We start from the raw sequence: 24,843 nt of genomic DNA on the forward strand, positions 1-24,843 counted from the left end.
TCATGAGAGTAGAGCCCTCATGAATAGAATTAGTGCCCTTATAAAAGAGGCCCCATAGACCTACCTTGTGCTTTCCGCCGTATTAGGACACAGGGATAGGTCACCTTCTATGAACCAGAGAGGGAACCTCACCAGACCCCAATCTGCCTGCACCTTGGTCTTCGAATTCCCAGCCGCCAGAACTGTGAGAAACAAATTGCTCTTGTTTATAAGCCAATTCTCTTGTTTATAATACCAGTTTATGGTATTTTGTTATAGCAGCCCAAACAGAAAAGACCATGCTTTTCTTCTTTATTTAGTCTTCCATGAGGGAAGTCTATTCATTCCTAATGTAGGCCATATATATCCTTATTCTTAGTGTCCTTATTCTGGTTGACTTTGTAAGTTTTACTTTTTGGCCTTTTAAACTAGAAGGCAGAGTGCTGTGCATAACCTGGAGCCAACTTGGTTTTACCGTGGTCTTTATGGGTTCTGGATCTGTTGTCCAAAGCAGGGATTTTCTGGTCTCTCTTCCTGATTATCTTTTTATGAGAGTGATAATTTATTTCTGGATGGCGTGAAAACATTACGAGTAATTTCCAAGCCAATAATTTTGCACGCTCTAGAGCCTACTGCTCATGATTCCTCAAGGCTAAACTTGTCCAATGATTGACTTAATATTTATGGATCAAAGTGCCCCAGTTCCGTTGCATGCTGGGAAGTGAAGCTGGTGAAAGTTAAAGTGGAATTAGTATAAGAAAAGAACTAGTGACTTATGGGAGCAGTTCTCAGGTGCCTTAGAAAGCAGCATGAGGGAGTAGTTTGTTCCTTTGTGTGCGAAGCCCAGATTCTGGGAGGTGGGGCACATGTTTTGGTTAGATGGAGGAAATTCTCCTATTTGACCACCTCCCTGTTTCTTTGATTAAAGTCTCAGGGCTTCAAATGAGCTTTAGTTGGCAAATGTTCCTTCCATTTTTAATAGATCGTTGAGCCATTTGTCAAGTTTCCAGGACTGTGAAAACATCAATGAGAAGATGATGTGCCAATGAGCGTAAATCACGAGTTGCTTGTTTTTTGCCATTGTTATTCAGAAATCCTTTTAAGAAAAATCCCTCTACCCCCATCTTAGGTGTCTGGGAGACACCCTCCCTGTTAGATAACCTCTTAGGTTCCCTGCCACTCTGGGCTAGATCATTTTGTTTGAGTGAGATGTCAAGTTTACTGACTCGAGAGTTTTTTATTGGTTATGTGGAAAGACACTATCATATAAATATGTTTTGAGGCTTGTGTGGATTGGATATTATTGAAGGCATGAGTTAATGATGTTTTAGATTAAAAACTTATGTAGTTTGTGGGGCATCAATTTGATTGAATATAAAGTCCTGTGAGAAGCCCACGCTAGTCTAGTGAGGCATCAGCCTGAAGACTTCTTCAAAGACAGTGGTTTTGCAAATCAGAGTTTAATTGTGCATGTCTCCTAAACCAATAATTTGCTGCAGTCTTCTACCATGTTTTCTTGGTTACTGCTTCATCCTGCTAAGGAGCCTGATGGCAGTGGGATAAGTGCCTGGAAGTATAATTTTGTTGAAGAGTGTAATGCAAACACTTATTACTATTTGTAATACTCAGCTTGTTTACTTATTTATTATTTGTCTCCTCATTAGTCTCTAAGCAGTGGCATATCTGTTTTATTCTCCACTGTGTGCCCAGGAACCTGGCACAGCAGGTACAGTACCTTGTGCTTCATGCATATTTGATGGATGAATGAATGAACTTGAAAGAGTCCCAGTACCTGCAGATTATAGGGAAGTTACAGTTTTGAGTTTTTGACTTTGGTTGCAACTTGGATTAACTAGGTTCCAAAACCTCTTCCAGGTGTAGAATTATTGCATGGAATCCATACTGTTGGGCAAAATTTGAACAAAATGGTGTTTCTGGAGAATCATTGCATGTGAAATGCATTGCCTTGTGACTGGCAAAAGTAATTATTAGCTTCTTGTTTATTTAAACTTGATTGCCAGAAAGCATTTATGGTAAAACACAAAAGCCCATGAGAAAGGATGGGATTTTCTTCCCTTGGGCCCTATCTACTCAACCTTTCTGGGACTTGAGGCACAACCATCTCCCTTCTGGGCCTCTTAGCCAGGCTAGGTAATAGAAATAGTTTTGTAAGGTGGGATGGAGATTTGGAGACTTTCTGAGTTCTAAGGTTATACTGAGAGGGACTCGCTTTGCTAGAGACTTCATTTATGCTAGAGACATGAGGCTGGATCTGGAAGCTCCTTTTTCCTGATTCTCTGAAGAGGAAGAATTCACCCCCTCACTGCCATTCTAGCTTCTAGTTTTTCCACTCAAAGAAAATCCAGAGGAACCAAATGGTGGAGACTCTTGGACAGCAACGGAGGAAGATGAGAGGGAGCCTGGGGCTCAGGTGGAGGAGTTAAGACTCGTAAGGAACCACAGGGAAGAGGGAGAGAGGAGGGACTTCCCTTGACCTCTCAAAGTGTTAGGAGTTAGGCTGGTGATTTAGGTAACAATAGAAGAACTGTTTTGTACCATCCTTGGTACTCTATGCTTTATCTTTTGATAGTAAGACTTCTCTGCTAATGGACTGTTATCAAAGTTGGAGGTTAGGTCATCTGTGAGTGAGACAGAGGTTGCCTGGAGATTTTGAGGAGAATGGAGAAAGTAAGAAATTGTTGTCAAGAACATGAGCCAGAAAGCTGCCTAGAGAAAATTTAGAAGGATTTTCAAGCAGCCGAGGGCCTGAGGGTTACTTCATTTGGAAAATATAAACGTCTTTTTTGACACAAACCTGATTGGTCAGCACTATGTCCTCTAAGAAGCCTTCTTTGACCATAAATCTTCAAGTTTGATTTATGACTTAAATACTTCTCTCCCCAGAAATCTCATGTGAATTTAGCCATGCCTTATAATTCTGATCATTTTGGGTTGAAATATTAGTTTCCTATATCTCTCTTCTAAAGGACAGGCCATGCCTTGTTCCCTCTTTATCTGTAGGACCTAGTAATGTGGCCAGCTCATATTAGACTCTGGGTAATGTTTGAATTAATTGAGATAGGAAGAGAAGGATGAAAGTGATTCAGGATGGTGTATTGTCATGAAAGCTGGGGAGTAGAAAATGTTAAGAAAGAGTGACATTCAACAATAAGAAATGCCAGGAAAAGAAAATCAGAATTAGAAGTATTGCACACGGTATGAGGGAAGTCAACTGATGACCTTGGAGAGGAGAGCTTCAGGCAAGATTTCGATCCTGAAGACAGATTGCAGAGGCTAATGAAAAGAATGCATGACTAAATATTGTTTCTCAAAATTTAGTGTAATTTTTAAATTCATATTGATTGTCTTCCAAATCAGGGAGTCATTCTTGTACATTTAGGCTCAAAAGAAATTAATAATCATGTTTGCCATTTACACCAACTTATCAGACACTGTATTTAGGTGACTCGAAATTGTAAATCTTTATGTAGTATGTGTGTGGGGAAATTATATATATATAAGTAAGCATGTTAAGTCCAGGCATTTGTATGTTTTGAATTATCATTTGGAATAGAGTTTTAGCAGGAAACAGAAGCCAAGTTCTCTGCTAGGTTGTGTCTACGAACATTGGTCTTTCTACTTCCTAGCGTGGAGTGATTCAAAATAGGTGTGTTTTCTATAGTCTGTCACTTTTTAACAATAGCTTGACATTTTTTGGTGTTTTAAGGTCTCATACAAATGTTTGTGAAAAATAGTATCTTATTACTATTTCTCTTCACTTAACTTTATCCTGCCCCTGTCCTTGGCTATAAGAGTTATTGTGTTTCTTCCTAATAAAATGAGGTGGTTGTCTGTCTTAGCTGTTTTCGTTGTGAGACTTTTATTTTTTTGGTCCTTGGGTACCGTATTTCTTTGGCTCCTTTTTAACTTATTCAGCCTAAGGAGCCGTTTACCTGGTGTGTTGTGATGGAGATGAGAGGAACATTTGGATTTCATTTAATTTTCTAGTTGTCCTTGGAGACAATGGAATTTTTACTGGACAAAAAGGCAAACACTTAGATTTCATCCTAATTGGAAGTTTGAATGTTTAGTACTGTCTTGCGTAAATGCCAGCAATAAGGCATGAAAGATTTAAAATATTTATTGATCTTATTAGAAATTATTTTTAGTCATTAATCTTCTTGAACGTAACCAAGGTTCTTTTGCCATCTGGTATTGTTGAATGTATTTGGTCTTATGCTGTAACAAATTACCAAGGCAGAAGATAAGAATTGGATGTTCTTATTGATCAAATATATACGTTCCTGAAAGAGATTATTTAAATATATGCCTAATAAATTATGGCACATTCTTATAATGGAATTCTATTTTGCCATTAAAAATGATGCTGTAAAGAAAAAATTATTGCCACAAGATGTTCTCTCCAATATAGTTTTAAGGCAATAAAGGTAGTCACAACATAGTATTTATATCATGTTCTCATTTTTGTATCTATTAATGTTTATCTATGTATTTATAAATAAAAAAGAAAAGTCTGAAAGGATATATGCCAAAATGTTAACAGTGGTTATCTCTGAGTGTTAGAAATGAGGGTAATGTTCCCTTTATTCCTAATAACATTTATAGACACTAAAAATTCATAGTAATTTTAAAAGGAAAAGCTGTTTCTTATTTAAAGAACTTTCAATGAAAATTTCATGTCTATGGTAATTTCTTAATTCCTTTTTTTTTCTAATTAGCTCATTTCTACTTCCTAGAGATACATCTGGATTGACAGAGAAAACAACTTCCCAATTGTGATTCACTTTGTAGGGGATTCACATCACTGTTATAACTTATATTAAGTTGGGTTCAGAAAATAAAACTGGTCATCAGGACCAGGAAATGAAGTCCGGATGGAGACTTCTGAGCAGGTTATAGGATCTGAGCTTAGGACTATGGAACAAAAAATCGGAAGTCAGTCAGTCTACCACCATATGGCCTAACCAGTAGATGAGCTAAACAAACTAATGTCAGATTCCAGCCTCGGTAGGCAAGGTGAGAATACTCAGCAAATCTCAAATTGCATTGACCAAGGAGCAAATCTTCTCTGACTGTTGAAAACCCAGCAAGAATTGAACAAACCTCTGAGGTCAGTGAGGCTGGGTAGGTTACATTTACATTGTCATCTTTGCTTGAAGGTTCTGTGCTCATCAGTGAAACCTGCCAGTGAGACCCTGACAAATTCCTGTCCCCTCCAACCACTGTATCTTGCCCTCTTTCACCTTTACCTTGCCATCCACACATCTCAGGAGAAAGGGCCCGTGGGCCAGTTCACCTTCTTTGAATATGATAGCATTGCCTGAAAGATATCAGATTGATTGGTAAACATACTTTGCTATGGACATCATTTCTTTTTCAGTTTTTCTGGGAAAATGTGGAGGCAAGAAAATTGCTTGTATTATAATCTGTCTACATAGAAGCTTTAAACAAAAAGTACTTTTTGTTAGATATAAACTATATAGTCAGAGTAGTTTCTATGTGCAGATACGACTTTGGTGTAGACAGGTGGGGATGTTAATAAAGAGTGAGACAGATAAGTATCAGAAGATGTAGTTTTGACTACCTAAATTGGATTTAGACTAAAGGAATATTTTTTGAAATCATTTAAAAATGTAAATACATGGATGAATCTTACAAACATCTTGAGTGAAAGAAGACCCTAAATAATACATTGCAATATAATTCCAGCTCACGTGCAGTTCAAAAATAGACAAAAACCAAACTATATTGTTTGGGATGCATTTAGAAGTGGTAAAACTATGAAGGAAAGGAAAGAAGTCATTTTCCTAAAAGTAAGGATGGTGAGACTTCCTCGGGGAGGGAGGGTCAGGAAGGGACACATAGGGGGCTCCAGGCTGGTGACAATGCTCTTTTTTTTGACCTGGATGGCAGTTACACAGGTGCACACGTTATAATTATTTGTTACCCTGTGGATTTATGTCTTCAGCATTTTCTGTATCTGTTATATTTTCCAATAAGAAGACTTTCAAAAGGATGTAATGACTACCTTAGCGAGTATATACTCTGTGGTCTGAGATTTAAAGGGCTTCTAAGTTTGTGTGATGGGTTGAATTTTGAATAACAGAATTCGTAAGTTAAAATCCTAACCCCAGTACCTCAGAATGTGACCTTATTTGGAGATAGGGTCTTTAAAGAGGAAATCAAGTTAAACGCGGTCAGGAGAGTGGGCCCTGTAACTAGTGTCTTTGTAAAAAGCGGAAATTTGGACAGAGACACACCTAGAGGGACGGCGATGTGAAGAGACACAGGATGAAGACTGCCATCTGTATGCCAAGGCGAGATGCCTGCGTAGATTCTTCCCTCACAGCCCTGGGAAGGAACCAACCCTGTTCACACTTTGGTCGTGGACTTCCAGCCTCCAGAACAGGGCGATACATTTCTGTGGTTTAAGCCGCCCAGTCTGTGGTATGTGTTATGGTAGCTCTAACAAGGTAACAGCTTGAAAGACTGACAAAAATTTTACTTTATCTTTAATCACTGGCTTTACTTATCGCAATGACCTATTTGGGGTTTTTCAAAGTAGACCAGGGGCAACTACTTTTCCCATGTAACTTATTTTATTTTTTTAGGAATTTTAATTAAGGTAATTGAAGAAAGCTAGGAACAAGGATGCGGTTTATCAAGTCATCCAGCTTTTGCTTAATATAATAATTATCTAATTATCTTTTAGAGCCTTGAGTGTTTTTTGTGTGCCATTTCTCTTTTTTGTGAACACCTGTATTATGTAAGAATTCATAGTGGATTTCTTATTGGTGTGATTTAAGCAACGAATTGCATTCCTATATTAAAATCATCCATGCTGTGAAGAACAGACCACTCAAGTTCCCTCAGGTGATGGGAGCTTCAAGGGAAGAAGACCCTGAATGATGTATTGCAGTGTAATTCCACTCAGTTGCCCCTCAGTTACTGGTGTAGAGTTGAGTTTCCTTGCTGCCCTTGAAGCTAGGCATGATCATGTGATCAGATCTAGCCAGTGGGGAAATCTAGTCATTGTTCTTTCCTCCTTCTTGATCACTGGGAGATATGAAACTTGAATCAGCCATGTAGAAATAGGACTGGAAGCCTTTCCTGCCTGGATTGCTTATCTCTTGTTGTTAAACATAAATATTTCTCTGGTTCAAGCCACTTTATTTCTTAGTTTCTGTGTTGTGGCACCTGAGTCTATACCCCCAACTAATACACCCCAGTAGTTAGAGGTCAGTGAGGACTCTAGGTTTCCTGCCAATGCCCCCATCCCCAGATAGGAAAGCAATTGTTTATTTGTAAGAGGACAAAATATACCTTCAACCCATTTTGTAAGTTTGATAGTCTATGTCTCTGCCCTTTTAGTCATTCCTTGCGTTGCTTAAGATATTCATCTGAAGCAAATATGACAATATTGTGGAGGCAGCACTTAGTTAAACTTACAGCTGGCATTGGACAACCAGAATCTTCCAAATAAATTGTGCCTGAGTGCAGAATCCTTCCTGGGCTCCCCTTCCTGAGTCCAGCCCTTTTGAGCATGCTAGGGTATATCCCTTCATGGAATGGTGGGGTGCCCCTGCTGTATTTCGAGCCAATTCTCAAGTCTTGAACATCTCAAATTTCAACAATAAAAGCCAGTTTCTAATATGTATTTTGATCACTGACAACCTCAGCTCTTTATTCGAGGTAAAGATGGCTGAAAACTTATATTAAGCTGTCTTTTAATGTGGCCTTTTGATTAATTGACTCTTCATGCTGTATTGCAAAGGAAATTTCAGACTATAAAACAGTAGTTGTAGTACTTTCCTGATACCTGTCTCAGCTTTTTGCTGTGTCTTTTCTTTCTGCTCTCTTTCTTTGCAGTCTTATATACTTCCTTCTCCCCGATGTCCTCATAGCTTTTGCTTATTCTTGGCTTCTTCTGCTTTAGAGTTACAGTTTTTACTTTCTTTCTCTTTTTTTTTTTTTTTTCTGTTCTTCTACATGACAGCTCTCTCTGTACGAGTTGTATTCAAATACACTGGAAAAGGTTCTTGTCGAGTTGCTTAATCGCTATTCAGTGTACTTTATTGCTCCTGGGGTCAAGCTCTCATGCCTGGCCACCTTGAAGGCCAGTGGCTTTCTCATGTCCAGTCTAGAGCTGACATCTTTAGGTCAGGCATCAACCCCTCATGGAGATAGTTGTGGCCAGGGTTGCAGGATACATTTCACAGAAGTTGAACATTTGTGCACAAGAAACTGTTTCTAGACACTTTGTTATTGAAGGAAACAGACACCAAATTTCTAAGACTCCTCCCCAGTATTATCCTTGATGCTTGAAACCAAAGTGATGTAAAGGCCACAAACGAGATATTCTGGTAAAATTCTGACAAGTGTAGTTAATTAAGTCTACTCAGCTAATGTTTATAGAGCATGTGCCAGACACGGTGCTAGAGTAGTCAGTCATCAAGTCATCCAAAGAGCTAAGTCTAGTGGGGGAGACATGTAAACAAATGAGGAGTAAACAGTTTGAGGAGAAAACAACTGCTTGCTTCTCTCTGTGCCATTGGTTAATTAGGACAAGGATCTGGGAAGCATTGCTGAGGGGAGGCCCTAACCACAAACAGGATTTGTGCCTAAAAGGAAGAAGCCTTTATTTGCATAAAAGTTAGCTGTTATGGCAGCTAAACTTGTAAAGGTGCACTGTTGTCCAGTCCTGTGAATGTCTTATAGCAGTGAGCATAAACAATTCTTTGTACTCGAAATAATGTGGGTTTAAAGATCCCACCTTGATCAAAGCATAAGAACTTTGTGCTCCCCTTAGTTGAAAATATCACCAATGATACATCCTGATACTTGGAAACTATTGAGTATGTCATTTTGCTACCATAAATGATTTTTTGATGCTAGATTTCACTGGAAGAAATTCCCTGCATTTAATTTGGAGGAGTTATGAGTTCTCTTGGGCACCATAGAATTTAATAATCTACGAAAGTGGTTTTTCATTACTCTCAGTACTTGGGATCCAGTGATGCATCCCTTTAAGAACTTGCGAACAAGGGAAACCTGATTGCCCTCTGAGAGTTACATTTTAAAGTTGCTGTGTAATGGAGCAGAGACAGAGTGACTATAAGCCTGCCAGAACTGATCGAATGTATGAGCGTGGTTTAAGAATGTGTCAATGACAAAGTGGGATCGGTCAGATGTCAAACCAGAGAAGGATACCTAAGGATGAGCCCTGGCCTGCGCTCATGTAGACGCAGATGCATTAAGCTACTTTAAACTATTGCTGATTAAATATTCAGATCATATTATAAACTCTCCTTCATTCAATTCCATTTTACCTATCAAAACTCTCATGTATTAATCAGGACTTCTTTTTGTTTGCAAGAGATAGAAACCTACCTCCAAGTAAAAAGAGGCATTCATTGTCTCTCATGAATAAAAAGTTCCAGGGGTACTCTGGACTCAGGCGTGGCTTGACTCTGACGTTAAGCGATGTTGTCAGACAATGTCTCTCTTCATCTATTCATTCTACTCACCTGTTGGGCTTCATTTTCAGGCAGTGCTGTCTCCTCGAGGTGGCTCTCTGCATGTCCCAGCTTCTGTCCTCACAGTTTAGCAATCCCACTGATTACTGGGGGAGTTTCAGCCCTGGAACTGGCCAGTCCATGGGACATGTGCCCACTCAGCCCTCTAAACTAAGTTCTCAAAATGGGGGATGAGTGGTTCCCAGAAGTAAAATTTTGTAATCAGAATAAATGGGAATGGATTTGAATAGGCAGAAATTGCAGGTTTCCTCTGTAGTTCTATTATTCAATTAACACGTGATGCGCCTCCAGGAAGCAAAGTTTTCCCTGTTAATTAATATATTGGCATTTCTTGTGTGTGTGTGTGGATGTGCACACCCTCGCATACATGTAGACGTTATGAGTCACACTGAGGTGAGTTTGCCTATGAGAGGGTCTGTTCTGAATGTGGCAGCTACCCAGGTTCCAAAGCCTCCCTGGCTGAGATGCAAAGTCTGGACTTGGGCAAAGCAAGGTATGAGGTGCGAGACCCTGTGGGGTCCCTTCTCCTTTGCTGTTGCCCCCGTTATTTACTTCGTGTTCCTACACAGATTACCACGTTGTATATGTGATATGCCAGTTTTTAAGAAGGGCATGGCCACAGGAAAATGTGAATTGCAGCAACAGATCAGACCTGTCATCTGGCCAGCTTTGTATTTAATAAAATACTCTGTAGAGACCCCTGATTTGACTTGTTGTTTGAGAAGTGGCACTATTATTTTTTCCATTCCTATATCATGCTGTGCAAATATGACTTGGGATGAAATTCATGTCTCAGAAAAGGTACCTGTGGAATTTTGAGGTAATTTTGCCACGTGGGGCTGAGACTTTCTGGGGCCTGTTAGCTGGAGTGGCTAGGGCGGGCAGGAGTTGTGGGTGTGTGCTGTGAGAGGAGTGGGGCTAGCTGTTCAGGCCTGGCCTGTTTGTCTCTCTCCTTCTTGCCCTTTCGCAGTGAAGGACTTGTATTCCTCAAGGACAAATGGGACCTCACTGACCACTCTAGCCTGCCCCAGGTGGTTTCACTCTGGCTATTCAGGGGCCTGTGAAGCTAAGGGCGGGAGGGACCCTTGATCCTGCTGGAGACTGGGCCAGAGGCCTGCCATCCCTCAGAGGTCCGTGTTAGGGCTTGGCTTAGGAGCAAGACCACACTTCTGGTCTTTCTGAATGGAGTTGTGCCAGTTCTCCTGGAAGAAGCCTGGCCACTTTGCTTAATTCTGGCCATAGTTTTTACAGTGCCTGCATTGGGAGCTGCTTGAGGTAGTCACTTTGCCTCCCTCATCTTTGTATCGTCTCTGCCTAGCAAAGGCCTGGATGTGGCCCGTAGGACTGCTTGAGGGGTAGATGAATTGCATGCCTGGACAGGGTGGCCTGAGGCTCTCTGGATATTTTGTTACCAATTTACCTGTCTTTCTGAAGAAAAGTTCCTAAACCTGTGCCTTCTTAGAATATGAAGGGCAACACACCAAGGTTGGTTACATACTGAGAAGGAGAGCAACATTACGGTTAAAATTCTGTAATTACTGCTGAATCTGTCAGTAATCATTTTGGTAGTTTATGTTTGTGCAGGGCATTTTATATTGCGTATATGACATATATGCACATTTATATATACATTAAAAATAAATTATAACATTTCCAGATTCATCCTTTTGAGTAGACCCTTAGAATGTATCTTGAATGTTTATGTAGGAAATTTTTTTTTTATTCTAAGAAGTTACAGGCATCTAAATATATAATATTCTTCACTTATAAATTTATATTTAACTTGCCTATTAATATCTGAAATATTTTCTGACTGTAGCAATATTTGATTACTACATAGAATCTGGAAAATATGGAAAGGCACAAAGAAAACCACCTCCAAGTGATAGCAACTGCTAATATTTGACAAACTTACAGCCTACAAACTTTTTTCCCCTCTGTGGGTGTGTGTGTGAGATAACTTTGAGTTTTTAGGCCAGGTTTTATATAGATACATTAGATATATGTCTCTCTTTCTGTGTATCTATCTAGATCTAGATTTAGATATATTTATATACAAATAACAGCTTTGTAGCCTAGATTTACACTTAAATTTGTATTATTTTCATGCTCATATACTTGTATGCATAGACTGTTCCTAGAAGGAGCAGAGGACATTAACAGTAGTTGCTTTGGGGGAAGGGAATGGGTATAAGGGAGACTGACTTTTCACTGCTTACCCACTTGTTGCCTTGAATGTTGTACCATGTGCTTATATTACTTTTTCTAAAAATATAAATTACCTAAAAAATTGTATCCTATGTCAGTAGGAATTTTTTCAAAACCAAAGTTTTAACCTCTGCTTAATTTTCTTAACATTTGCTTTTCATGTCACGTTGTTTTTTCAGCGCGTTGGGTTTGCCTTTCTTTATGTCCAATGTGATTTTAATTCTATGCATTTTTCTTGTTCTTTCCTGTTTACCATGCTTCCCTTTAATTTGTATTCTTTATGTTTCATTCAGTTTCTTTTTAATTTGGCCTGCTATGTCCTTATATATTTACCAAATATAGAAATTAAATATCTTTCTTTTTTTCTGCTGTTATTCCTTTTGGCAGTTCTTGCTTACTATTGAAGATGTCGAATGTTTTCTGGAAAGATCTGGGTTTTGAAGGAGTTTGTTTTTAAGAGAGATAGTCTTCCCCTGGTTTCTGGGACTTGTAGTTTTGGAATGAAAGCAGAAAATCTTTGAATGTTTTATTATAGGGATCTTTAAATATAACCAGATAGTTAAAGCAGAGAGTCATAAAAAGGTAATTAAATTATTCTTTATGCATACTCACCAATCTTTTCATATGGACTGAGGTCTTGTCTTTGAGTCTTCATCTGCTCATTTGAGCTCTTTATGGGTGCTTTCTTACAGGAGCAATTACGCTTTCTCCATGCTTTCCAATGCAATTTCTTCATTAGAAAAAGTACCCAACGACTCGTGCAAAGCAATCTGAGATAAGACTTCTTTTAGAATTTTAAGATTTCCCCTAATCCTTTAGCCATTCCTATTTTGACAGACATATTTTTAGTTACTTGGCTTTACCAAATCTTCTAAAGTTTTATCTAACTTGGTTTCCTAGATACAGTCACTCTTTCTGTTGCTATCAAATCTCTGTGGTTTACATATTATTAAGTTATATAATTAAATTACATAATATTAATTACATTATATAATTAAATTATGTGATTATGCTAACAAGTAGAACTGGCATAAACAGGTTTGGGAACAAACTCAGGTGGCTTTTGAGGGCAGACAACTCCACTGGTGGGAACAGAGGTGCACAGGCAGCCTTCAGGGCAGCTCTTAGGAGGTCCAGTGGGCATCACTCAGCATGAAGAGCATTGGCTATTTGGTGGTTGGTTAGTGCAGGTTGGGTTGGAGGAGGTTGGTAAGAGAGTTTTTAGTATAAAGATACTGATGGATGGAAAGGCACATGTTACCACCCAACCGGGTTATATTGTCTGCTGCTCAAAAGGAAGCCAGTAGACTGAGACAGAAGGGATTGCAGTGGAGAAAGAGTTTAATATTGCAGGGTGCTGAGCAAGGAGATGGCAGAAATTTCCCAAGTCCATCTCCCTGAGAATTTTGGAGCTGAAGTTTTTAAAGGTAGTTTGGGCTTTCCCTAGACAGAGGGCTAGGGAATTGTGTCTACTGATTGGCTGGGGATGAACTAACAGGATTGGGAAGTGGAAATTGTCTTCTTGTGCAGACACATTTCGTGGGTAGAGGGAAGCAGGACCTGTTGAGTCAGTTCCCCTGTATAGCCATCGGTCCAGTTAGTGTCAGTTGGTCTCCCTGAATGTAAAGTCTAGAAGATATCTGCAAAGACCAGTCTTAGGTTTTATGACAGTGATGTTATCTACAAAAGTGATTGAGGAAGTCACAAATCTTATGCTAGTCAAAGATATGTGACTCGTATGCAGTAAGCAATTACAAGAAGGCAAACTAGGGTCCAATGGCTGGTTATTTTTTTTTAACTATTCCTATACTTTTGTCAAGTTTAGGCCCCTACCACAGTTCTGACCTTGTGACCCTTTATTAATTTTATAAAGAGTGCTTTCACACAGATAAATTGAGGATGGATTCATGTTCAATCTCTTGGTAATATGTTAAATTTAGAAGTTTGGGTTTTTTTTTCTTTCTACTTCCTGATAATCACCTTCTCTGTCATGTAAATTGACATTTATTTCTAGAGAGTCATTTCTTTTTTTTTTTTTTTTTTGAGACAGAGTCTCACTCTGTTGCCCTGGCTAGAGTGAGTGCCGTGGCGTCAGCCTAGCTCACAGCAACCTCACACTCCTGGGCTCAAGCGATCCTTCTGCCTCAGCCTCCCGAGTAGCTGGGACTACAGGCATGCGCCACCATGCCCGGCTAATTTTTTCTATATATTTTTAGTTGTCCAATTAATTTCTTTCTAATTTTAGTAGAGACGGGGTCTCGCTCTTGCTCAGGCTGGTCTCGAACTCCTGAGCTCAAACAATCCACCCGCCTCGGCCTCCCAGAGAGCTAGGATTACAGGCGTGAGCCACCGCGCCCGGCCTAGACAGTCATTTCTTTGTGTGATTATTCTATGGAGAAAGTATAGTGATTAAAAATATTATACTTCTTCATAGTGATTTCTATAGTTTGTTTTAGAAAAATGTATGATAAAAGAAAATGGTGTTTGAAATTTAGATTTCTTAGGCACAAATACGTGGCCTCTCGTACTTGATTACTAAATTCTGATCAATTTCATTGACATTAACAGATTTCTTCAGAAGAGTCACTTAAAGATTGACAAGTAGGTCATCAATGGGTAGAACAACTACTTGCTCTTTCAATGTTTAAAAGTCTTAAAGGAATAACAATCATGGCGATAAAAGTATTTTTTTTTATTGGCTAACATTTTACAGAAAGCTCTCACGTGGTTTCTGTCACTTAAGCCTTGCCACCTCCTGTGAGGAGGCATGGGAGGGGACATTACCCTCATTTTACACATTTGTAAAAAGAGCCTCGGTGTTAAGTGATTTGCCTAAGGTCCTACAGGGGCTGAGATCCTCAGACAAGAACTTAGGAGTGTTGAGTTTCTCCACCAATCCATCTTTAGTCTTAGCTTAAGACTTAGGGTACTTCTGGACTTCTGCCTCTAGTCACACCTTTTGGGCAATAGTTCCTTCCTTATAGGACTAAAAAGATTGAATAGTCTCTTCCTTTTCAGACTACCACTTCTCTCTGTTGGAACAACTTGGTTTTTTTGTTCAGGGATATTTAGAAAACTCTTTATTTTTCCCACCTTCAAAGAGTACTTCAGCTCCAAGGCAACTGCTGTGGTGGTGCATTGATTTGGTGTAGCACGGATGGCTAGTTCCCAGGTGAGTGCTAAGATTTTATTTCTGGTAAGTTTTGACGAGCAGCCTGCAAGCTGGACTTTGTTCTCTCTCTCATCACCAGAGTCCTTCTTATAAAAATGAAGGTACCCAGCAGAAAAACTTATATGAGCAGAAACAAAAGTCTCAGAACACTTTGGCTCATGAGATCGCTGCAGTTTTAAAAACTGAAAAGTTGACCAGGCAATGGTGGCTCACACCTGTAATCCTAGCACTTGGGAGGCTGAAGTGGGAGGGTCGCTTGAAGTCAGGAGTTTGAGACCAGCCTGAGCAACAGCAAGACCCCATCTCTACCAAAAAATAGAAAAAGTTAGCTGGGCGTGGTGGCGCATGCCTGTAGTCTTAGCTACTCGGGAGGCTGAGGCAGGAGGATCCCTCGAGCCCAGGAGTTTGAGGTTGCTGTGAACTAGGCTGATGCCATGGCACTCTAGCCTTGGCAACAGAGCAAGACTCTGTCTCAAAAAAACAAAAAAACAAAAACTGAAAAGTTTTCAACAAAACAAGTCATTTTTTCTTAAATACTCAAAGCTGGTCATGGAGGAGTACTGGCTAAGTCTGTGACTAACCAAACTCCAAGGTGGCTGCGCTGATACAAGATTAATCCAAATTGGCAACATAAATCTCCTGTAAATGTAACGTGGAACAGTTCTGAAGAACTCCTTTGCTGAAACTTCTCCAAGGATTGCTGAATGCATGGGGTACCTTTTATGACATCAGAATGAATCTGGGCTGTTGTGCTAGCCAGCAAATTACCGTTTTTACTGCCCTCATAGTCGTTCAATGATTGCCAAAGTGTGGTCCAGAACTGCCTGTGTCAGAGTCTGCCTCTGTCAGAATCTCTTGGGGTAGGACCTGACATTCTCAGTTTTAAACAGGCTCTCCAAGTGTTCATAGACACTCTAAAATTTGAAAACCACTGGCTCCTTCATCACCTTCCTTGTTTGTCTTTATGACAACAAGTTGGATACACATAGGTCAAATTGCTTTGTGGAAGGGGGTGAGGAGGTTACAGAGGGGAGACCGATCTCTATAAGGTAGGGAAACAATTGAAATTCCTGACTGTCTCTGTTAGACTCCTTAGTCTTTCCACTGAGCGCTGTTCAGCAACACCTCAGCCTGGTCTGTTCTCTGTCCCAGTTCGCATTGTCCCTGATTTTCTGAGAAGTCTTTTCATAATTCCTATCATCTGTGCCCTGTCTGGTCTGCTTGGCAGGCCGAGGCCTCTGCCACCTCCTGATCCTCAGCTGATCTTCAGCTTCCATTGAATTATAAACCTTTTGAATCTAGCTAGCTGGTCTCTGGAGTGGATGTTTCAGTTCCTCTCGGATCTATTGTCTTCCATCCAGAGCCTTTCCATCTGCCCACCTCCCACCCTGTCCCCATACATACACAGCACATTCTCAGATTCCAAACAGGTTTTTCCAATATTGCTTCATCAGATTTTTGTTTATATCTAGGAGCATGTTTTCCTGGAAACCCTATGATAATGTTTAGGTGTTCAGGTTCTTCCACCAAAGCTGATTCATCTTACATGGAACTGAATTGTTCTTTCCTAAGAGCAGGAGGCGTGTGATATGGAGAGAGGAAAAATAAGAATAGTTTCCTTCCTTCTTCCTAGCATGAGAGTGACTTTAGGCAAAATTGAACAGAATGAAATTGGTTTGTGCCCCCTCCTTTGCTTTTACTAATTCTCCCTTTCCTGGCCTCCATATTTGAAGTTAGGAAACCAAGATGTGAGATGTGGGTGATGTGCATCACTAGTAAATTTGGGAAGTGCTGGACTTGTTCGGTTGCTGTTTCTGCTGTCTTCCACTCAACACCACTGCTAAAGCAACCATCAAAGGTCAGATGGGTTGCAGTGGCCGCCTAATGTGGCGTGCTGATGCTTAGTTTATTCGTGCAGCACAGCGGCTATTTGGAGGATTAATGATGGGGCTGGCTGACCCTGTAGGTCTCAGCCCCTAGTCCAGAGGGTTGGATTATGTGCCTCCTGAAGATCATTTGCCATGTAACTTTTGAGATGTATAATCTCTGTTTTTCCTTCAAGTTGAAGGTGAATCCTGGGAGGGGGTCTAGGAACAAAATGGCAGACTCTACTGGTTATTAAGAAAAAAAAGGTTTTTTTTATTGCTTCTCCTTCTGCTTGTCAATACAAGAATTTTGAAAGTTGATGGGAGCAGAGATACACAGACTGTAGGATTTTGTGAGGCTGAGCATGCCACTGTTTAAGATTTGTGGACTTTAGACACATACTCTGGAAAGCAAGTGTCCCCAGACATTTCTGACTTTTCTAGTTCAGGGCTCTCATGTGGTCCTGGGGCCCCTACAGTAGTCCCTTATGCAGAATGCTGTCACAGCTGTCACAGGTCAGAGTGGCAAACCACGCACTTAGGTGTACCAAGAAAATGAATGAACTCAGAACTGGACAAAGCCAGAGGGCCCCATGCATTTTATGAGTGTTCTCAGATCAGGTTACTGGCCCAGGACATCTGTTACTCATCGACTTATTCTGTGTGTCCTCTGTATTCACCCTTGGCCATTTAGAAAAATGGTTATTTATTGTCCAAAACCTTGAGCAAAAGCTATAAAGGATGCCATGTGGGTCCTAAGGGTCCACATTACCTTTCCAGATTGTTCTAAAGTGCTCCCAAATTAAGCCATTTCCCCCACTCTGTAGTTGTTTGATAGGTGTTAGAGTGGAAAGCAATCTGATTATATTCTTCATAGTCTAGTGATTCCCCTGGAGGTAATTAGACTTTTTAACAGGTAATACTTGTTAACGCAGATCTCTAATTGATGACATCTGAGGCAGTGTATTATAATGAGCAATTTCAAACATTCTGCACAAAAGCGAAGGGACAACATAAAAGAATTTATGGCAGTTCGTCCTTGAGGTTTTCGCTTCTAAACTATTTCTCTTTTCTCTAACTTTATTTCTGCTGCTTTGAGCTCACACCATCTCTACATTTCCAAAGTAGCTATAGTGATTAGGGATAGGTGAGGAGAGGGGAGGGGAAAGAATAGCTAGACTATTATGTATATATTTAGGGTTGATTGTGTTGCAGACGTTAGACCTAGAAAGGCGTATGGTAAGTGGATAGGGGATTTTGATGCAGCATTCTCACTTATAGGCTCTAAGTACAGTATGTTTTTGGCTTATAATTAAATTGCCTTAATAATTTGCCTTTAGCAAATCTCTTTTATCTTTCAATGTATCATGCAAAGTACTACACCAAACTCACTGCACTGACTGTGGCGTGTTGACTTTGATGTGGTGTAGTCATAAATTTCTAAACGATGTATTTGGAATTTTGTCCTTTCCTGTGGATTAGTTGGAATCAGCACTTAAGAAATAACAAAACTAGTATGGTAAACAGTCTGTATTTCTCACAGTGGTGGCAAGGACCAGCCCGCCTCTAGTTTAGCACTGATGTTGATTTTGTGTTCCTTCAGTTGGAGTCTTTGCCAGCATTCTGAAAGCAGCACTGATTTTCACAAACTGGCAAATCTATTTTCTCTCTTGTGGCAGTGTTGTGAGAAATGAAACTGATGAAGCTTTAAATATGACTTTTTAGGGACTAGCTTTTTTAGCAGTCGGAGAGTGTTTTTGTTTTTGTTGTTGTGTTACATTGACAATTTGTTTTCTTCCTAGTCATTTTGTTGTGCAAATTGGTATAGATTGTAAGGGGACATACATTAGTTGGGGAGTTAGCCACTTTGTTAATTTAGCATTTGGTTTCCAAAATTTCTCCTTTTAGATGTGGGAAACTATGTGGCAGTTGCAATAGGATTTGATTTTGGTATCTCAGGCTTGTAGTGAGATGGTTTGCCCTGCCCTGCTCTTTCCAGTTAACCCTGCTCTGCCAGGTGAAGCCGCTTGGAATAGGCAAAATGAGCACCATCTTGTAGAGATTGAGAATGGAAATTCTGTCTGAGGCTGTGGCAGGCGGTTGTGTTAAGCAGGTTCTTGGGAGCTACTTTTAGCTCTTTGAAAAATTTATATCTCAAAGCCCCAAATCTCCCTCCTGCGTCACAGCAGCTGGCCTACATTCACCAGAATATGCAGACTCTCTTCTGGTATTTATGGGAGATGGAGGGAGGCATTAAGAGAATAGAAGAAGATTTAGGTATCGTTTCAACTGCTATGCTCATTTCTAAGGCAGAAAAGACTCTTCCATGGTCCTTCGATATCTATTATTTAAAGAGGAGAAAAATAACAAATTCTTCCCTAGACTTTCACACTCACTGAATTGAGATCTCAGAGCATGTTGCTACTAATAATTTATAACTGTTTATTAATGCTGATATATGAGCAGTTTAGTGCATGTGGCAGGGAAGAGCTGCATAATTTAAGAACAAAGTGAAGATTTTTTTACTGCACAAGGACAGGAGGTTCTGACACACACCAAAGACTCATTTACAGTCAGACTGAAGCTTTCCTGTGGTCAGGAAATATATCCGCAAAATAGGACTATAAATAGCTGATTGTAAAGGATGATAAAGTTTATACATACTACTTTCAAATTGTCTGATCTCATTTAATTTAGGACTTCTTCGTAGACACATGTTATCAGTAAAACCATATGAAATCAGAATTCTGGAAATAGTGTACAACAGTAAATCAGGGAGCAGTAATGGAAAAACAAATCAAATCCCTAGCCCAGTGGATAGCTCATGAACACAGTATCAAAGTAGCAGATGCACTGGGTCAGATAGGTCATGGCAATGAGGATATAAATTATGTACAATAATTATTTTTCACAAGGCTAGTATTATATTTTAGTCCCAGGCAAAATTTGGTTCCTTGTTCTTGATGCAGAGCAAAACGGAAGCAATTGTAAAGCTTTCATTTTATGCACTTAATTAAATTCTGGAATCTAGTATTGACCTCATAGCTGTTTTATAGTGAGGTAAGTTGAGCCAGAAAAAACATCAGCCTAGTTTAAGGTGGCACTAACAGAGCTTCTTGCCTTATTAAACACATTGCTAATGGAAAATCAGGAATGAAATTACACCTATATATTCCTTTTCTGGTGTCATGGACCAAGGATACATATGATTTTGCTGAGATTAAGGAATAGAAGCCCTTGCATCCTGCAGCCTGAAAATTGAAGGATAAAGCAGGAGAGTGAAAAAAAGTGAGAGATTCAAGGTTGAAAAAAAAAAAAAGATGAATAATCTCTTGGCTGCTGTGATTCAAAAGAATTTGAAGGACAAGGTTCATCTGTGGTGGTTGAGGTTGCATCTTATTATGGAAGGGGCTCTAGAATGGCCACATCAACAATAGATATTAATATGATAGAAATTTCACATTGGAAGTAGATGGAGGTAATTGGTTATTAATTTCCTGCCAATGTAGGGATCTTTTATACAGTTTCTTTACAAGGGTTAAAGTGACCACAGTTTGAACATTTTCATAGCATTGTAATTTATACAAAAGACCAGCTGGCCAATTCCTGGCTGTGGGGAAGAATTAAAACATAGTAGCTAAGCATCTGTCTCGGTCTTAAAACAAACATAGCTAATAGGTAGTTGAAGTCCTATTTAAGGCAAAGATAGTAAGAGGGCACCCAGTTGGTCTCCACACCAGAAAAATTACATGCTGTGGGCTTGAAAAATATTATAGCTCAAGAAGCTGTATGTTATCTAACTTTCCTCAACTTCTTCCCCAAAAGTTTTTGAATGTATTTTCTTAATAAGACATTTTGGGGAAAAACCTAGGCAGGAGGGTTCATTAAGCCATGCCAAATTATGCCAAACTAATCTGTTCCTCCTCCTTCTTCTCCTCTTTTTCTCTCCTTTGTTCTCCTTCTCCTTGTTGGTATTACTATAATTAAAATAAAATATAGAGATAAATCTAGATTATAGCAAGGTCATTGAAAAGATCTCTTCAGATGTGATTGTGGCCAAGATGGAGGAATATGCCCTGGGTGACTGTAATGTTAGATGACTTTGTGTGCAGGGCTCATTGCTAGGTGCTGCCAACACAGCAGTAAACAATGAGATGTGGCCTCTTTCTTCAAGGAGCTTATAGTGCTTCTCAGGAAAGAGACTATTAAAACAGTAAGGGCAGTGAAATATGTTGATGTAATGATGAGAGAAGTACAGGATTTTTGACAGCAGTACACTGTGGGTATCTAATGGACCTTCATGATTAGGAAGGATCTAAGAAGATGATCTTTAAGTAGCAATCCGGAGGCTACCATTGGGTAGGGTAACATTAGGAGGTGGTAGAGTATTCTAGGCATAGGTAACAGCATGTGCAAAGACTCAGAAGTGAGAAAGGGCATGGTCCCTTTACAGTCCTGAAAAACATTTAATATGGGAAGTGCATTTGTTAAGGTACAAGCTAAGCTGCTGTAATAAAGTCACTCCAAATGACAGTGGCTTAAACAAGATAAATTTATTTCCTCTCATGAAATAGTCTATAATCGGTTGACAAGTCAGAGTCGATGGATAGGCAGCTCTGCTCTTAAAGGTCATTCTGAAACTTGGGCTCTCTTTAGCTTGATCACTCATGAAAAATTATTTCTGGCTTCCCTTGTACTAATTAATGGACCACTGGTACATAAAATGGTAGCTGAAAGTCAGAGAGAAGTTCTGCTATTGGAATACATGTGAGGGGAATGGAATGCCCAAGATTAGGGATGATCTCTCAGAGTAAGTGAGAACTGAAGTAAAGTACGAGTTGGCCAGATGAAGATTACAAGGTGGGAGGGTTCTAGGCAGAGGGAAGAACATGTGCAAAGAACTCACAGGACGAGGGAAGGTGGTATATTTAAGGAACTGAAAAACACTGAGCATAGTGTTAGGGCATAATTTAAGGTGCTGCAACAAGGAGGCCACAAATTACAATGGCTCACACAAGATAGAAGTTTATTTCCCTCCCATAGAACAGTCAGGATTTGATATAGGAATGTGTGGAGGGTGGACACCTGAATAGGGTCTTTGCAATACTAACTAGAGTGAATTCCTGATTAGGGAACTTGAACTGTTAACTGTCCCTGGTTTATAAATATCTACATCTCTATATATCCTGTCTTACTATATTTTAAAGTAAATTATTAGAAAGCTTCCCTAAACCATGTTAAGGAGTTTAGGATTTTTCCAAAGGTAAATGTGAAACCATTAGAAAAGAGGGAATTAAGCTTGCAGTTTAGAAAGGTGGCACTGGCTTTAATGCCATCGAAATAATAAGGGGGCAAGATGGAAGGCCAGGAGGTCAGTTGGGCTATTGTTGTAATTTAGGTGAAAAAGGATATGGTGGTCTGGACTCTGAAGGGATGGTAATCTGTTAGGCATAATATAGTTAATAGGCAGAACTTCATGGAGGGGAGTTTGGTAGCAATTAACTACAGTTGACCTTTGAACAACACAGGTTTGAACCGCACTAGTCCACTTATGCACAGATTTTTTTCAACCAGATGCTGATGAAAATGCAATATTTGAGGGATGGGAAACCAGTATATATGGAGGGCTGACTTTTCCTATATGAGGGTTCTGCAGGGCTGACTGAGGGACTTGAGTATGTGAGGATTTGGGTATACCCAGGAGGTGCTAGAGTCAATCCTGGCATATACCAAGGGATAACTATATTTCAGTCTTTTGCTGTCCAGGCCTGAACTTCATAACATATGAATCCCAAGAATTTTAAATGTCCATAAGTTTATTTAAGAAGGTTGTAAAGTCAAATACTAGGGCTTGCTTAGAACCGGAAAACTGAATAAATAAAACAGAGGAAGAGTGTCAGAGTGGAGGTTTTGAGGAACTGGATAAGCACATACCCCCTGGAAAAGGCACAAGTCTATTCATTCAGTTTTAGCCAAGTGTTGCCATTTGTAAATAAGAAGTCTTTGTTGCTAGATCTTTTGATTTTTTTTTTCCTAAAGAATCTTGGATTTTTATATGAAGTCTTCTGATCTTTAAATGTTGACAGCTAAGTAAAAATTAAACAAATATACAAATACTGTGTAGGCCAACATTGTTAGGGCCAAACAAAACAGATATGTGAGTGGGATTTGGTTTGCCTGGGTTCATTTGTGATCTCTGCTTTAGGTCTTAATAACTGCATTAAGAGTAGGCTGATACAACATAGAAAAGAAGAGATGTTTGTTTCTCATGTAACAGTTCCAGTGTGAGTGGACTAGGTGCCAGACATTGTTGTTCTTCATTCTCAATGAAGAACTTTCCAAACTGTCATTTCCTAGTATAGTGTTAGTCATCTGCATGGTTGTGGCTGGGTCATCGCTATGTCTGGACTCTAGTTCTCACAGTGGGAAAGAGTGTGGATGAAAATGCCCCTTGTCTTAGGTCCTGGCCATATATTCATAACAACCATTAATATTTATGCATGTTTTAAAAAATTCTTATAGCCTTTTGAGCCTGGCATGGTGGGTACTATTCCTATTTGACAGATAAAGAAATAAGGTCCAGATGGGTTGTGACCTGCCTAAGATCACAAAGAGAATTAGTGGCAGAAAGACCAGAATCCACCTTGACTCTCTTTTATAATGCCTTCTAAATGTATTTATAATAATTTTTATGAATTTCTGTTATCAAACAAAATTGAGTCACTCACCAAAGTGTGAAGGAGGAAGGCAACATATATTTTTTCTCCTGGATAATGTTATCATATTCCCCTTCCAAAGTATCACTCTTGATCACTGCTGGCATCACATGGGGGAATCCACAAAAGCCAATAGTTCTTTGAGTACTACCAAGTATTAATAGGATGGTTTTGCTCTGACACTACCAGAACATTCTTTTGTCTCAAATGTTAGAGTTTAATTATGTGCAGGAACATTGATTCCATATGGCAGAGCTTCTACATGTGGTTGTAATCCTCAACCTCATTCAATTTCTGTTTCTGAGAAAATGACTGGAGTGTCACGGCCAGAATTGCTCTCATTAGTCAAACCACTCTCCATGGTCTGGATAACCGCAACTGCCTGCACAGATAAGTGAAGTCTCATTTGACAGTTTTTGGGGACATTTTGCTAATGTGTTGGGCATTTCACAGATCAGAGGAAGCCACAGAATTTCCAGATACTTGCCTGCTCTCATTCATTTTTACCCAAGCCTTTGAATGAAACATTTAAATCATGAATTTGGAGTTCTGCAGAAGGTTAAAGGTTTTGGAATTCTAGCTCCTCTTGCTTTTATTAGAATTAGGAAAAGAACCAGGCATGACTACATAATTGTGACTGCTCTCATGAAGAATGGGCAGAACAATGAAACAGTGATGTGCTGACAATGCCTTGGATGCGCACAATAGAAAAGCCTTCTTTTTTTGTTTTGTTTTGTTTTGCTTTTTAAAGGAGCATCGTGTTCTGGTTGGTGGAGCCTGGGATTATAATGCCAGGCTACCAGGGTTCTAGTCCTGGTATTTCTGCCCCTGACTCTCAGCACTGACTTTGACAATCTATTAGTGTTTGGTTGCTTCAGGCCACACATAATTTTTATGGGAGAGGCTATGTTCTATCTCCCATGTGGAGAACAGGATAGTGGTAATGTTGCTTTTATGTAATTTAATTTTTGTAATTAAAAATAATACATTTGATTCTGCTTTCCACTAATTAGTTAATTTCTAGTAATGTTAACTTAATATTTAGTTAATTGCTTGGTAATACCACACGTTTATGTAATTGAATTATTTAAAGAGATATATTTAAAAGTCTAGATCTTGTTTATTGAGGGAAGAATTTGGCATATTAATTAATGGCCCAAATGATCTCCTGGTACATATAGGAACATTAATGGAAGATACCACAGCCATTATAATTGTCATCACCTCCATCATCATCTTCTGAGTCACTGCTAAGGGACTCATTTTCTAGAAGAGGAAAGTGAAGCTTTTAGAGGAAAGCAAGTCACTCAATCTTTTCTGGGCTTTATATATAAAAAAACAAAGAA

Source organism: Propithecus coquereli, unplaced genomic scaffold (genome assembly GCF_000956105.1).
Source record: "Propithecus coquereli isolate 6110/MARCELLA unplaced genomic scaffold, Pcoq_1.0 Scaffold167, whole genome shotgun sequence".
In the NCBI taxonomy this organism is placed as follows: domain Eukaryota; kingdom Metazoa; phylum Chordata; class Mammalia; order Primates; family Indriidae; genus Propithecus; species Propithecus coquereli.